At 45.9% G+C, this 12,979-nt stretch overlaps 1 pseudogene; it reads right to left on the bottom strand.

Annotated features, from left to right (window-relative positions):
- Positions 1 to 4,935: 4,935 nt before the first annotated feature.
- On the bottom strand, positions 4,936 to 8,556 carry LOC115322666 (annotated as a pseudogene).
- Positions 8,557 to 12,979: the final 4,423 nt, after the last annotated feature.

Here is a 12,979-nt window from a genome sequence, read left to right as displayed (position 1 = left end):
ACTAACACAATTCTCAAAATTAATAGATAACTTGGACGAAGTTTGGTCGTCAAACATATAGTACAAATTAGAGTAATCTGACTTTTCCACGTCTTTCAGATAAGGTACAATGCACTTGCTGACTTCAAGCAATGGCCGCCTGTAGTGCCCACTCGACCCCAGAAAAACAAACCTCAATCCTCGACTCAGCCTACAACAATAGACATCAGTGGCTACCACTTAGCTACACCGCCACTTTGACTCAATGTCCATCTGCTGAGGATGATGCCACACTTTGTAGATACGCCTAAGCATAAAATACGCATAGAATTTCAGGAGTGTCTTTAAGTACCCGCTCGCTTTGACTCCAGTGTCATTGTTCTCATTCGATGAAAGCGCGAAAAAAACTTGGAATATTTCGGAGTAGTTACTGAAGACCGACCGGAGTAAGAAAGACTTTAGCGTCTATCTGGTTATGCAGAACTGGCAGTGAGCAGGTGATCATTTCTTCTGAAACTGCTGGAACCAGCAGAGGATTTCTGATGATGTTTTAACAAAATTAACGATGTCTGTGAATAAGCCAACAAAATCCCGACACACATTAATTTTCATCCACAATCTTGCAACACTACATTCAGTGTGTGTGCACGGCTGTATCCATACAGAGTCCTTGGTTCAGTAACTTGCACTAGGGCATGAAACCCCCCGCTTTTACTGGAAACATTTGCAACTCCATCATAGCATTGTCCACGGCACTTCTCGTTTCGAACTTTGAATCGCCAAAGCACACCACACAAAATAGAAAAGAGAGTACGTGAACTGTTGTCCGTGATTGCATAAAGTCCAACTCCTCCATTTCGAACTTTTCTTTAGAGTACCTAAAACAGAATGATACTTATCCCTGCGTTTGCAGCTTTCTAACCTTTATTCATAATATCACGCACGGAATTACATCAAGCATCAGTTTGTCGGCTGACGATTGCGTTTTCTACAGGCAAGTGCCCGGTGACGACAACGTACAAATCCTATAGGGTGACTTAAATAAGAAGACATAGTGGTGTGATAAATAGAAAATGTTCCTTACTGTATTCAAATATGTTCATGGCTGATTCACTAGAAAACGTAAAATTGTCACTGCAGTTTTTAAACTAAACAAATCATCCTTTGGAACTTAGTACAGAGGCAACATATCTCGTGGTTCACCTAACCGCCGATTTAAGATGAAATAGCCACGTGAAGCAATTCTGCTCTAAGGCCAGCGAGATGGTGCATTTTTTGCGCCGCAATTTCAGAGAAGTTTTAGCTCACTTGAAAGAACCACTCTAATTTTATTACGTCCGAAGAATTCTGTACTATGCCTGTATTATTTGGGACCCGCTCATGCAAATATGTATAATCCAAATCGAAAGAATTAAAGACCAGGCTGCAAGATATGTGCGAAATAACTATAATTTTCACGATAGTGCCTCCCGAATAAAGCTACATATCGGATGGAAACCTTTGCAGCTAGGACGAAAACCGTGTCCGTCTCAAGTTTATGCATAATGTATATTACGGTCGCATAGAAATAGATAAATCAAGATACCTATTGGCACCTCATTATGTTTCTGTTCGGACTGGCAATAAGAAAAAGATCACAGAAGTTTTCACCCGTACTGACGTTCTAAAATATAAATTTTCCCTCCAAACAATTAGTTACTGAATGCCGTGCCCGACTCACTGGTAGAGCTTCTCAACGTTCAATTATTCTTTTATGAAATCGTGTTATTGTTGTCTGCGTTGACGGTTTAGTCTCTTCGGCCTTTGCTTGCTGTTGACCGTGTTCTCCTATTATTGTAGTATATAGTGGGACGCAAGTCACCAGGCTTCACCTAAAATGGGTCGTATAAATCGACGCCTGCACGTAGCAATCTAAACTTTTCGTCAAAGGTGTATTTTACAGGTTGGTTTCTTCTAAAATTACAAAGCGTAGCTTTCTTCCTCTAAAGAATAGGGCCAAGAAACTTCCCATGGTCTAAGGCGGGTGTCGACGCACTGACCAAGTCCAGTAACGTGGTGTGTTTGGGCGGTCGTATTGATAGATGTGGTCGGGAGTAGCGTCCGAACGTGCAGCCGACCAGCGAAAGAAAGCAGACGACACGCAGACAAAATTCGTTGACAGAAAAAGCGCCGTCGTTATCCAGACGCGTTTTCTTTTCTTTTTTTTTACTTCAAGTATTTTCTTTTATTGTCCACATTAGTTTTTTTAACCAAAGGTGCATTTAAGAAAAGGCTATGTTCATTTTATTAAACCACGGTGGTCGCGAGCCGTCATGACAAGGATATGTCGCTTCCCGCCGTAGACCCTGAGAAGTGTTTTGGGCTTTTGGCCTTATTTTTTACAGAAGTAGAGGTACGTTTTGTAATTTTGCAAGGAAAAACTGACCTGCCAAATACACTTTTGACGAAAATTTTAGATTGCTACATGCAGGCGTCGATTTTCACAGTCTATTTTAAATCGAGCCTGATGACTAGGGTCACCCTATATATATTGGCATGTTTCTCCTGTATGAATTGTCATTTTTTGTTGTTTGTTCCGCTATATGTCCGCTTGCGTATAATTATTTCCGTCCCCCTACTGTAATGCCCACCGGGCGATGTAGGTACCAAATAAATAAAAAAAATAACAAAAGTTGTGTCGGAACATTTCTGAGCAATCGCCGCAAAAATCTCTCCATCGTGCTGTTCTTTCATTAAGGAGCGAAGCATGCTGTGGGTTATTAGTTCCAGCATTTCGTTCTGCACATCTGGGGAGGACTACTTATAGCCATGCTGCTAGCCCTTGTACACCCGCCGGACCCTATGGAAGTGGACACCTTACCTGGTTTCTTGCCTGATTTGCGGCTCCGTAAAGCTATATTAACTCTCAACGTCTCAAATGGTACGTGGCTTTGGGTTTAAACTTTGCGTTCTAGCCCTCTTCTGGAACAGGGCTTGTTCCAAAACTTACAGGAGCGTCAAAAACAAGAAGAGGGCTGTTCACCTTCATATTTCTCACGGGTGTGCATCAACGTCGCGCCACGCTAAACGTTGCTTCAAGTTGTACTTGACATCATCGTGACCACGCAGTGCGAGACCTTGGAACGCAAAAAAGAACAACAAAAAAACAAAGCAAGTGACGATATTGCAAATAAAAAAATATCTTTACAACTTTCCTTCATTTCCTGAAGTTTAAATTCTGAGAGCGCAGAGGCTACATTTAGTTATGTGCTTGTAGCTGTCAGTGACATGCATGAAGCCGCAATATGAAGCGCTGGATTATCATGACTTGTAAACTTTTCCAATGTTTTTTTTCAATTAGGGAAACCACTTTCAACGAATGCGGTATACGCAACTTTGTCTCGCGACGTACATGGCAGCGCAAACTTTTTCTCACTAGTAGTTCCGCAGGTGGCACAATACACCTTACCGATGTGTGCCTTGTAAGAAACGTGAATTCCCAACTCTTTAAGAAGCCTCATCGACCGTTGATTTTAGCAAATGCTGGTCGAGCACGTTCATGGTGACCACGAGAGCTTGGATTGCCAGTTGAAGTCACGTTCACGATCGCTGAAGGCGGTTCCAGGACGTTGTCCACAATCGGTGTTGAGGAACTCGCATCCCTGTATGTACCGACCACAGCAGGAGCGCAGGTCTCGCCATTGTGAGGAAAAATCCCGGAAGCAAGAGCTTGAGCTGACAAATGCGGTCTTTCGATGATATATCTGTCCACTGTGCATGTCCAGGACATCAATGAATATTGAAAAAAAAAAAAATTATCTGTGGTCGTTAACATTTGAATGCAGGGGTGCTAAACTCATAATGCAATCCCAAACAATTTTGGGGGAATGTAAATATAATTTTTAGGGAACTTAGTTTAACACTTTAGAGTACCCAGATATTAAATCTATAATGTTTTGGAGCGTATAAATTTGCATTTTAAAGATGTTGCGATCGCCACGCCAGCCACAGGCCGGCAAGGGAACATATGAGCTGCCCCTTGCCGCTCCTGGTTTGAGTAGGAAAATACCGCAATCTTGCTCATTTCTGCATGTGGCGCATTTCTATTATGCATACGCTATCTAAATTCTCAAATATTTCAAAACCTGTGTTATTTCAACTGAGCTGCAGGGTAATCCATCAGTGTTTCTACATTGCCTGAGTGGAACGTTACAAGAAAAATGCAGCCATAGAAGCTGAACAGAAAGTAGCGTCAACGCAACAAAAAAAAATATGTAGGAGGGGCGTAAGCTGCATTTTTATCTGAAAGAAGCAAGCACCAAACTTAAATTGTGCGTTAATTAGGTTACAAATGCATCCCGACGTGGCGTAGCAATTACTTCGCGTTCACTATGCTTTATTTTATGGTATTCAGGAGGATAATATACGACCGACCAACATGTGTGTAAATTTTCATATATATTTTAAAACAATACTCACACACAGATACTCTTATAAGGTACAAAGTTGGGCTAGTTGGTAGATATGCATAAATATAAAACACTGGAAAAGAATATAAAAGGAAAAAAAATGTTTCAAAAGCCAGGTGAACTCATTATTAAAAACGTTTACACTCGCATAACACAACAAAATGGTAATAACAAGGTTTATACGTTTCGCCCCCTATCCCGGTGGCATTTTCAGTACATACTGACACAACTGAGGCGGGCCAGTCAACCAGTTACTCTCCCCTTCCCATTTCTCTGAAACCGGTCGGGGCTAGCCCCCCCTCGGCCTCTGCCAAACCGGTCGGGAGTCGGGACACGCACTATCCTCCTCGGTCGGGACGGCGTCCGCCAACCCGTCCAAGAGGAGGAACGGGGAAACCAGGAGAGCGGGGCTGGAATTGGATTGGGTTGGATTAGATTGGATTTGGGACTAACCCCTTTGTATCCGGGGCTCTCAGCAGCGCTGGATCTAGCCTGGCTATCAGCTACACTAGCCAATGTCGTAGTTGTGTTCCCTTGCCCTCCTCCACCAGCACTCCAGTCTCCTCTTCGTCACCTCCACTGGCTGCGGACTATCGGCGGCGTACTGCTCGTCAACGCCCTGGAAGCCCAGCGCCACCGCCATGTCTGGCTCGTACGTAAGCTCCGGTTTTAGGCCCGTGCATTCCAGTAGGACGTGCTCCGCCGTCTCGTCTGCTCCTTGCGCGCACATGAATCACTTCACTTCCACGTCCATGTACTTCGTGCGGAGCACGCGGGTCCGCAACATGCCGCATCGGGCGTCCGCAAGCAGTGCACTGCACTTGCTGTTGTCCATGAAAGGTATTCGCTTCGCCTCCTGCTTCTCTCTTGCATACAGAGCCAGTGCTGGTTTCCGACGTGCTGCTTCCGCCCACCGCCGCGTCTCGCCCTCGATCACCCTCGTGCGGATGCTCTGCTGTAGTTCCGGCTGCTCCGAGGCTGGGTAGAGGAGTGGACCGCTGACCTCGTACCGCTGTGCCAGCTGGCGCGTCCTTCGCACCCACCGGGTTGGGACGGACCGAAGATACGCGTACTTGAAAGTTTGTCTGGTCCAGCGCTCTTCGCTCATCCGGCTGAGGCCTCGCTCGAAGTCCAGCTTGGGTCGGGCCTGCCTGACCTCAAAATTGGACCAGCCCATGTCTCCTTGGACGGCCTCGTTCGGTGCTGTTCGGCTTGCTCCTAGTGTGGACCTTCCCATCTCCCTCTGTCGGACCTCGAGGTATTGGCGGGTACCTGATGACAGGCACAACACCTAGTTGCCGAACGTAAGACCCGGCACCGCCACCATCTTCCAGACCGCTTGGGTGATCTGGTATCGGGTATATACCCCAGTGGACTCTGGCCGTTACTATGCCCTTGCTCCTCCTGCTCTTCGCCTTGACCTTCATCTCGTGCTCTAGGAGGTAGTGGTGTCTCTTCTGTAGGTTTATACCCAGATATTTGTTGCGGTCCACCCAAGGTACAAAGTTAAACTGAATGAACAGGTTGGCGGTCCCGTTTTCCTCTGCTGCCCCGAAGGCCATCAGCCAGATTTTTGCGAACTGAAGCTAAGCCGCGGGGCCTCTCCCATTGCACCACACTCGTTCATGAGCCCCTGCAGGCCCTGCAGTGAGTCCGCCATCAGCACCATTTCGTCGGCGTAAATGAGCGCTGGGAGTTTTCCTCCTACTCTAAAGCTTTTATATTCTAAACAAATCGTAAATAACTGGCTCATTTACATCGAGAGTTTCCAGAACTGCCCAGTTGACATCCGCAAAATAATGGTTCATTCCAATGAAGTCACGTATAGAGAAATTATACCGGCTGTGAGGAAGGCATCTTTCAGAACGATTGGGGCAAATTGGTTATAATAATAATAATAACATTATTACTACTACTGCTACTACTACTAACAATAATAGTTATAGTAAAAGAAAAAGTAATAATAATATTCACTGTGTTTCATTACCATCAACGTTACATCAATGAATGAAACCTAGGAAAAAGGTGTCAGAAAACAACTTGACGACCCCTTGGCACCCTTTACAAACATACAGCTCGCAAACAAACAAGCAAGCAAAACACGTAGGGCACAAAAACAATAACATTGGGATTGATAGCTTCATACAATGCGAAGGAGGTTCGGAGAGAGAATCTTTTTACTAACACCGACGCCAACAGTATCGCATTCCAATTGTGTGCTAATGGGGGACGACGCTCAGCTTTCCCACACCCGATCGCGCATGTGCGGCCAGATGAGGCGCGGGCATGTGTGTAAACAAAGACTATGTTCGTTTACAATCACGAGTTTATGTACAAGAGCCTGTACGCTGCAATTTTGTGTCCCAATAATGACGAGTGCAGAATCCACGCTTGCACCGCTCATTGCATGGATTCCATTTTGAACTGATAATTGAGCTCCCGTTGAAAGTGTTCGATATGTGCCAATGCGTGATCGTCGATGGAAAGTTGGGAACAATGCATCCCTGGATTGAACAACGACTTTCAGCGGAGAACAAACAGCCATCGAGGGGTACCACGGTTATGAAACCGTCAATATGCCATTTAGTTTGTGACTTGAACTACGCAATAGAGATCTGCGCGTTTTTCACACTCAATAAAAGCAACCCCCATCTCACCCCCCTCGACCCCCTCCCCCCCCCCCCCTCCCCCCCAGGCCTCCCAAGAAAGACGAAAAAGTCCTCGCAAGCCACGCCACAGTTACAAAAAGGCGCAGCCCTGGATTGCAAACAGAGCATCGCGCAATGCTGTGAAGAAAAAATTGAAAGGAAGGGGGGGGGGGGGGGGGTTATGTTTTTTTTTGTTTTATTAATATTATTTTAAAGCAGGAATAAAGAAGCAAAATAAAAGAGAAACCGATCTGGTACGGCCGCCATCCTGGGAGGCCCGGCGCCCAGGAAAAGGGTCTGCTGCGCTGCTAAACAATTCTGGCAGATGAGAAATGAGAGGCCCGAAGCGCCGACGGTTTCGAACGGCGCCTCTGAAATTACCCGCCCCCAAGATTTGTCATCCACGCTCCGAAGAGGCTGCGGCCCCGCTGAAAAATGGAGATCCGCGGGTGATGAGTGGCGCCGTCCGGCGGCGACTCACACGCCCGCCTCGTCGCCACATCTTGCGCTCAGAGGAAATCGGGGAGCGCTATGAGCCTGGGAGGAAGCAGCGGGTTAGCCTCCGAGATAGCGAGGCCGCGGTCGTTATGTCAGCTCTCGGAGGCCTCGTATTCAGTGAGGGACCCAGCCGAACGCCGCCCAATCTGTGACCCCCCCCGTAGGCCTCCGCTGCGTGACGTAGAGCGTCCGGCACTTCGGCCTGGCTGTCCGCCAGGGGGGACCCAGTACAAACCGAAATTTATTTTTGCATTCATACTTACAGGTCTAGATTCGAGTCACATTCACAATACTCCCCGCCCGATGCAATGCACTCGTAAATATGTGTATGTAAGAAACTCCATCAACAAGGTTGTCAAAAGGATCACACGCCGGCATTGCGTGCGAAAAATACCGAGAATGGGGAGCTCTGGTCAAACATCTTATCGATCGTGACAAAGAGGTCTACCATTCCTTTGTTCAGCAGAACGTGACTCGGCGCCCTGAAAAGTGACAGCGGACATAATATTACCTTTTTAGACAATAGAGAGTATATTTCTGATCCCGCTGATATCTGTAATCTCTTCGCCAGTCATTTCTGATCTTTCTGTTCATCGCCTAAAAATCAACATCCTTGTGGCAGCCCTCCACAATTATGTAATCATTTCGCTCCACCTGTCTTTACTCCTGACGACGTTCTAGTTGCCATTAAGAAGCGTACCCTAAAGGAGTCTTGTGGTCAGGACGGTCTGCCCTCTTTCCTTGTAAAAGACTGTGCAAATGATTTTGCCCTCCCTTGCACGTTCACATATTTAAATTTTCATTCAAACAATCTGTGTTCTCGAGCTCTTGGGAAAAAATATGTTTTGATTAAGTTACTGAAATAAAAAGAACCTACCTTTCTGGCTAACTACAGCAACATTTTTTTTGTTACATGCATTCTTGAAAATCTTTGAAAAGGTTGTTCCCCACATCCATATGTACATCATCTTCAAACGTGTCATAGTTTAGAATCATCATGGCTTTATGAACGGCCGTTTCGCTCGAACTAACCTTTTCACTTTCCTCAGTGACGTGGTATAGGGCGTTTGCTGATGAGAGCAAACTGATACAGTCTATTTTGATTGTTTCAATTAATCCTTTTATCGCATCAGTCACGAAATATTATTAAGCAAATGGTAATTTCTTGGATCAAGTATCTGTTACTGTTCGTGTTTTTTAGCTATCTTCGAGACAAACCAAACTGCGTTTCCCACGGGGGAGACAGGTCGCACTTTTTATGGTTCTTTCCGGAGTGCCGTAAAACTCAAACCTAGGTCTTTCGCATTTTAACTTGCTTCTAAACATAACTCATGAGGTGATACAGCACTCCACCCTGTCTCGATTTGCTGACGATAGGAATTAAGCTATATCGCAAAGTGCAATGTTTTCATGACGGTGCCTTGTTGCCAACATACATTGATGATATGTGAACATTGTGTGCAGATAATAAAATCAACGTAAATTTTCCAAAACCGCAAGCCATATCTCAAACACAAAAATCCTACCTCTTCTATTCGACTACTAAGACAACGTTCTTGTTAAACGTGTGTCGGTTATGCGGGATCTTGGCGTTATGCTAGATACGGAATCTTAAGCTCAAGAGTGATGCTGTAATTATCCTGTTAGTCTATTTTAAAGTGTTGGCCATTGTTACTCGTCTTGGTTCTGTGTTCCGAGATTCTTCATGTGTTTTTGTACTTTACATACGCCTTATTTTGCCTAAATTAGATGTTGCGTCGGTAGTCTAGAACATCCTGAGTGCCGCAGCTGCAGCGAGGTTAGAGCGAGTTCAAAATCGTTTGCACGAACGTTGCACCGAAAACGAAATGTGCCCGAGCTCTGCTAGTATGGGAATGTATCCAATCGCTTAGGATTGGTCGAGTTAAAAGCAAGACGGGGTCGATGCGACCTAATATTTTTGTACCGGTTTTTCCATAGGTTTTTCCAAAGGTTTTCCATACATGACTGTACTTCTACTGTGTCTCACATCAATCTAAATGCTAGTGTTAGGGACTTTCGCAATAACCGCACGTTTGTCGTTAATCTCTTGCATTGTTTGTCTCCGGTTGTTCATTTACAGAACTGCATTGTTGCCCTTTTTAATGATGACAGCATTCCGTTGAAGAAAAGCGGCAACCATCTGATTAGTGTACTGTCATCAGGTCGTGTTCTGGGTTTGCTTCGCTGCATTTTACCTTTGTAAACTCACTTGGTGCTCTACCGTTTTAGGTTTCTGGCTGTAGCTAGGAACTGTAAATGAATAAATAAATTCTCAACACAAACTTGACGCTTGACGATAACGATGCCTTTCAATGCTTGATCCGTTTTAGGGGCGAAGCTCATTAGGGGCTAGCCATGTCCGTATGTCCGTCCAATGTCCAGCGTCGGGGACTCGTGCTCCTGCTCGTGAGCTCACGCGCTCACGTGCTTACGAGCACGTGAGCACGTGCTTCCGTGCTCGTGTAGGGAAAAAAAAACAGCCGGATCTCCACGTGGTGAAGGATGTTGATTAGGGCGATATTCTGGTGGTGCTTGTCTGCGTAGACGGTGAGCCGCAGCATGCCGAGCCTTTCGTTCGTTTTCATCCATGTCAAAAAAGAATGTGTGGTATGGAACGCGGTTATATACGCATTTGAGCATTTGACCGCAGCGTGACATGAATGAAAACAAATGAAAGGCTCGGCATACTGCGGCTCAGCGTCTACGCAGACAAGCACCACCAGAGCTCCACCCCAATCAACATCATTCACCACGTGGAGATGCGGTTGTTTTTAAATTAACTTTACATTTAGGCAGGTGCAAGTGCTTATTTGCGACTACATAAAAAATAGGCACATAAGAAGCAAGATGCGGAACCTCTCTGCTATGTACGTTCTATCCTACGATATCTTGCCAAAGAAGGAGATAGCGCTGTGGGCATCATCATATAAACAAAGAGCTATGACCGCCTTATCGAAGTTCACTAACGAAGAAAATTACCTGAAAAACGCGCGAGAAACTTTACGGTCGATGTTCCCAACTACAATAACAACAAACTGGTCCCCCATTTCCACATAAGATTAAACAACAGGAACCACTATTTTCTTAGAATCAACACAACAATCCTTTAAGAATAATTTTAGGCAACGAAGTCGCCTCCGCTGCAGGAAGCAACCCCTTATCTAGCGGAAGAAATTCGCCTATTTTAACATAACCTTTTGCGTTGACATCGCGTCGTGAGCACCCCGCTTCAAATTCTTTCTTTTCTTATGCAACTAACAAACGGCAAAACCCAGGATGGGCGCGCCTTCGTAAACCCTTTTCATGTGCGCGTCCGACCCAGAGACAAGCTTAGCTGCCGCACCGGAGGGCTTCATTATCACCAAATCTAATTACGGTCGACACGTTGTCTCGAGGCTTCCGGGGAAGAATGCGGCTTCCGGTCATCTTCGTCAGGCGAGCTTTGTCTCGTGACCCGACGCACGGTGCTAGAGAAAGGCCTGCACTAGAGTTCCTGTATAGGCTCCCTACGGGAGCCAGAGTTGCGCGTTTGATTCCACATGCCGCGTGCCGCCCTCGCCGCTATTCGCCGAGATCCGATCACGTGAGGAGCCGTATCAAGTGTCGTGCAGCAAAGTAGACGTTGCACGCGCCCCGGCGTACGTTCCCCGGCTTTTGAGCGCGCCGCGCGCCTCGAACGCGCGGCACTGCTATTCGCCGAATTCAGTCACGTGAGGAGCTGCATCCACATCCATGCATGAACGCGCAACTCTGGCACCCGTAGGGAGCCTCTACAGGAACTTTAGCGTGAACTACGTCGTTATCGTCGTTTTAGAGCGCAGCTCTTAGGGGCCCGTTTCCGGCTTGAGCGGCGTCGCCGTCGGCTTCGGGGTCGGCGTAACCGCGAGGTCACGTGACCCCCCTGAGGTCACGTGACCCCCTGAAGTCACGTGACCCCCCCAGGTCACGTGACCCCCCTCAGGTCACGTGACCCCCTCAGGTCACGTGATTCCTAAGGTCACGTGACCCCCTAAGGTCACGTGTCCCCCTAAGGTCACGTGACCCCCCTCAGGTCACGTGTCCCCCCTCAGGTCACGTGTCCCCCCCCTCAGGTCACTTGACCCGCCTCATATCACGTAACCCCCTGAGGCCACGTGACCCCCTCAGGCCACGTGACGCCACTGAGGTCACGTGACCCCCACAGGTAACATGACCCCCCAGGTCACGTGACCCCCTTAGGTCACGTGTTTGCTTCACCTCTTCCTTATCAGGGTTTCCTCGAGAAATTATTTCGTCAGTGGAAAAAAAGAGAAAGACGCACGAGATGAGGTCGGCTGAATGGGGAGGTTTGGCCACGAGGGTTGTGCCGTTTTGGGTAAAGGACTGCCGACCACTAAGCGCAATCTGAACAGAATGGCAACTTGAATTGTGGAAAACAGGAGACTGGTTCCGGCCACAGTGACAACGCCCTGCTCCATAACGCTATCCTGACATAATGTTTTCTCGGTCGTCTAAATTCTACCAAGTGCAAGTTCAGAACTCTGTAACTATAGGGTCCATGTTTGTGAAATCTATTGACGATAACTCATTTTTTAATGTATTAAAACTATCTGGTGGGCTAGTTGGCTATACATCTTGGTCAAATTAGCGCAATGACAAGAGAGGAAGAAGGTAGATATAGGATAGAGCGCTGCTTACAACAGGCGCTTAATACTGTGAGAGAAAGACACGGAAGTACTTATATTTAAAAGAGAATGGCACACGAACAAAAACATGAGAAAATGTCACTGGAAGAAGAAGCGGAAGAGAAAGAAATAAAGATACAAAAAAAAGAGACGAAAAAAACGTCTTTCTTTTTTTAAGTGTCAGTACTTCTTCTTTGTCTTTTTCTAACTGTATTAAACGCCACTTGTAAGTAGCGCTATATCCTCTCTCTCTCTACGTTCTTTAGGATAATTTTACCAATACATTTTTTATGCTTGGCATATATTTCGCTTTGCATTTTTGTTTAAAGAAAGAGAAAGAAATAGCAAAGCATAAAGTAATTTTTGCATTGCTATCAGTCAGGCACTCGTATGAAACTATATAAAAATAGAAACTGTACTTGATATGAAAAACGCCTGTAGACACTACAGGATATTTCTCAAAACTTCATCCAAATCGCTCCTGCAAAAAGTACGCGTCACTCAAAAAAAAATAAAAAAGTTCAATTTTATGTATAGCGTGAGATTCAAATTTACTAATTTTTCAAAAATTAAAAAAAAAAAAAGATAGCAGAAAAACTCTTTGGAGCCCTAGCCACAGTGGTTTGTGCGGGGTCCAATTCCAAAATACGTTGTTCAATGCGGCACTCGTGTAAAACTTCCAGGAGAGAATGGCTTGATTAAGTCATGGGGTGATGTGTAT

This window comes from Ixodes scapularis, unplaced genomic scaffold (assembly GCF_016920785.2).
Source record: "Ixodes scapularis isolate PalLabHiFi unplaced genomic scaffold, ASM1692078v2 PGA_scaffold3__209_contigs__length_174095766, whole genome shotgun sequence".
In the NCBI taxonomy this organism is placed as follows: Eukaryota; Metazoa; Arthropoda; class Arachnida; order Ixodida; family Ixodidae; genus Ixodes; species Ixodes scapularis.
Note: the sequence above shows the minus strand (reverse complement) of the source record. Positions and strands in the feature narration are given on the sequence as shown.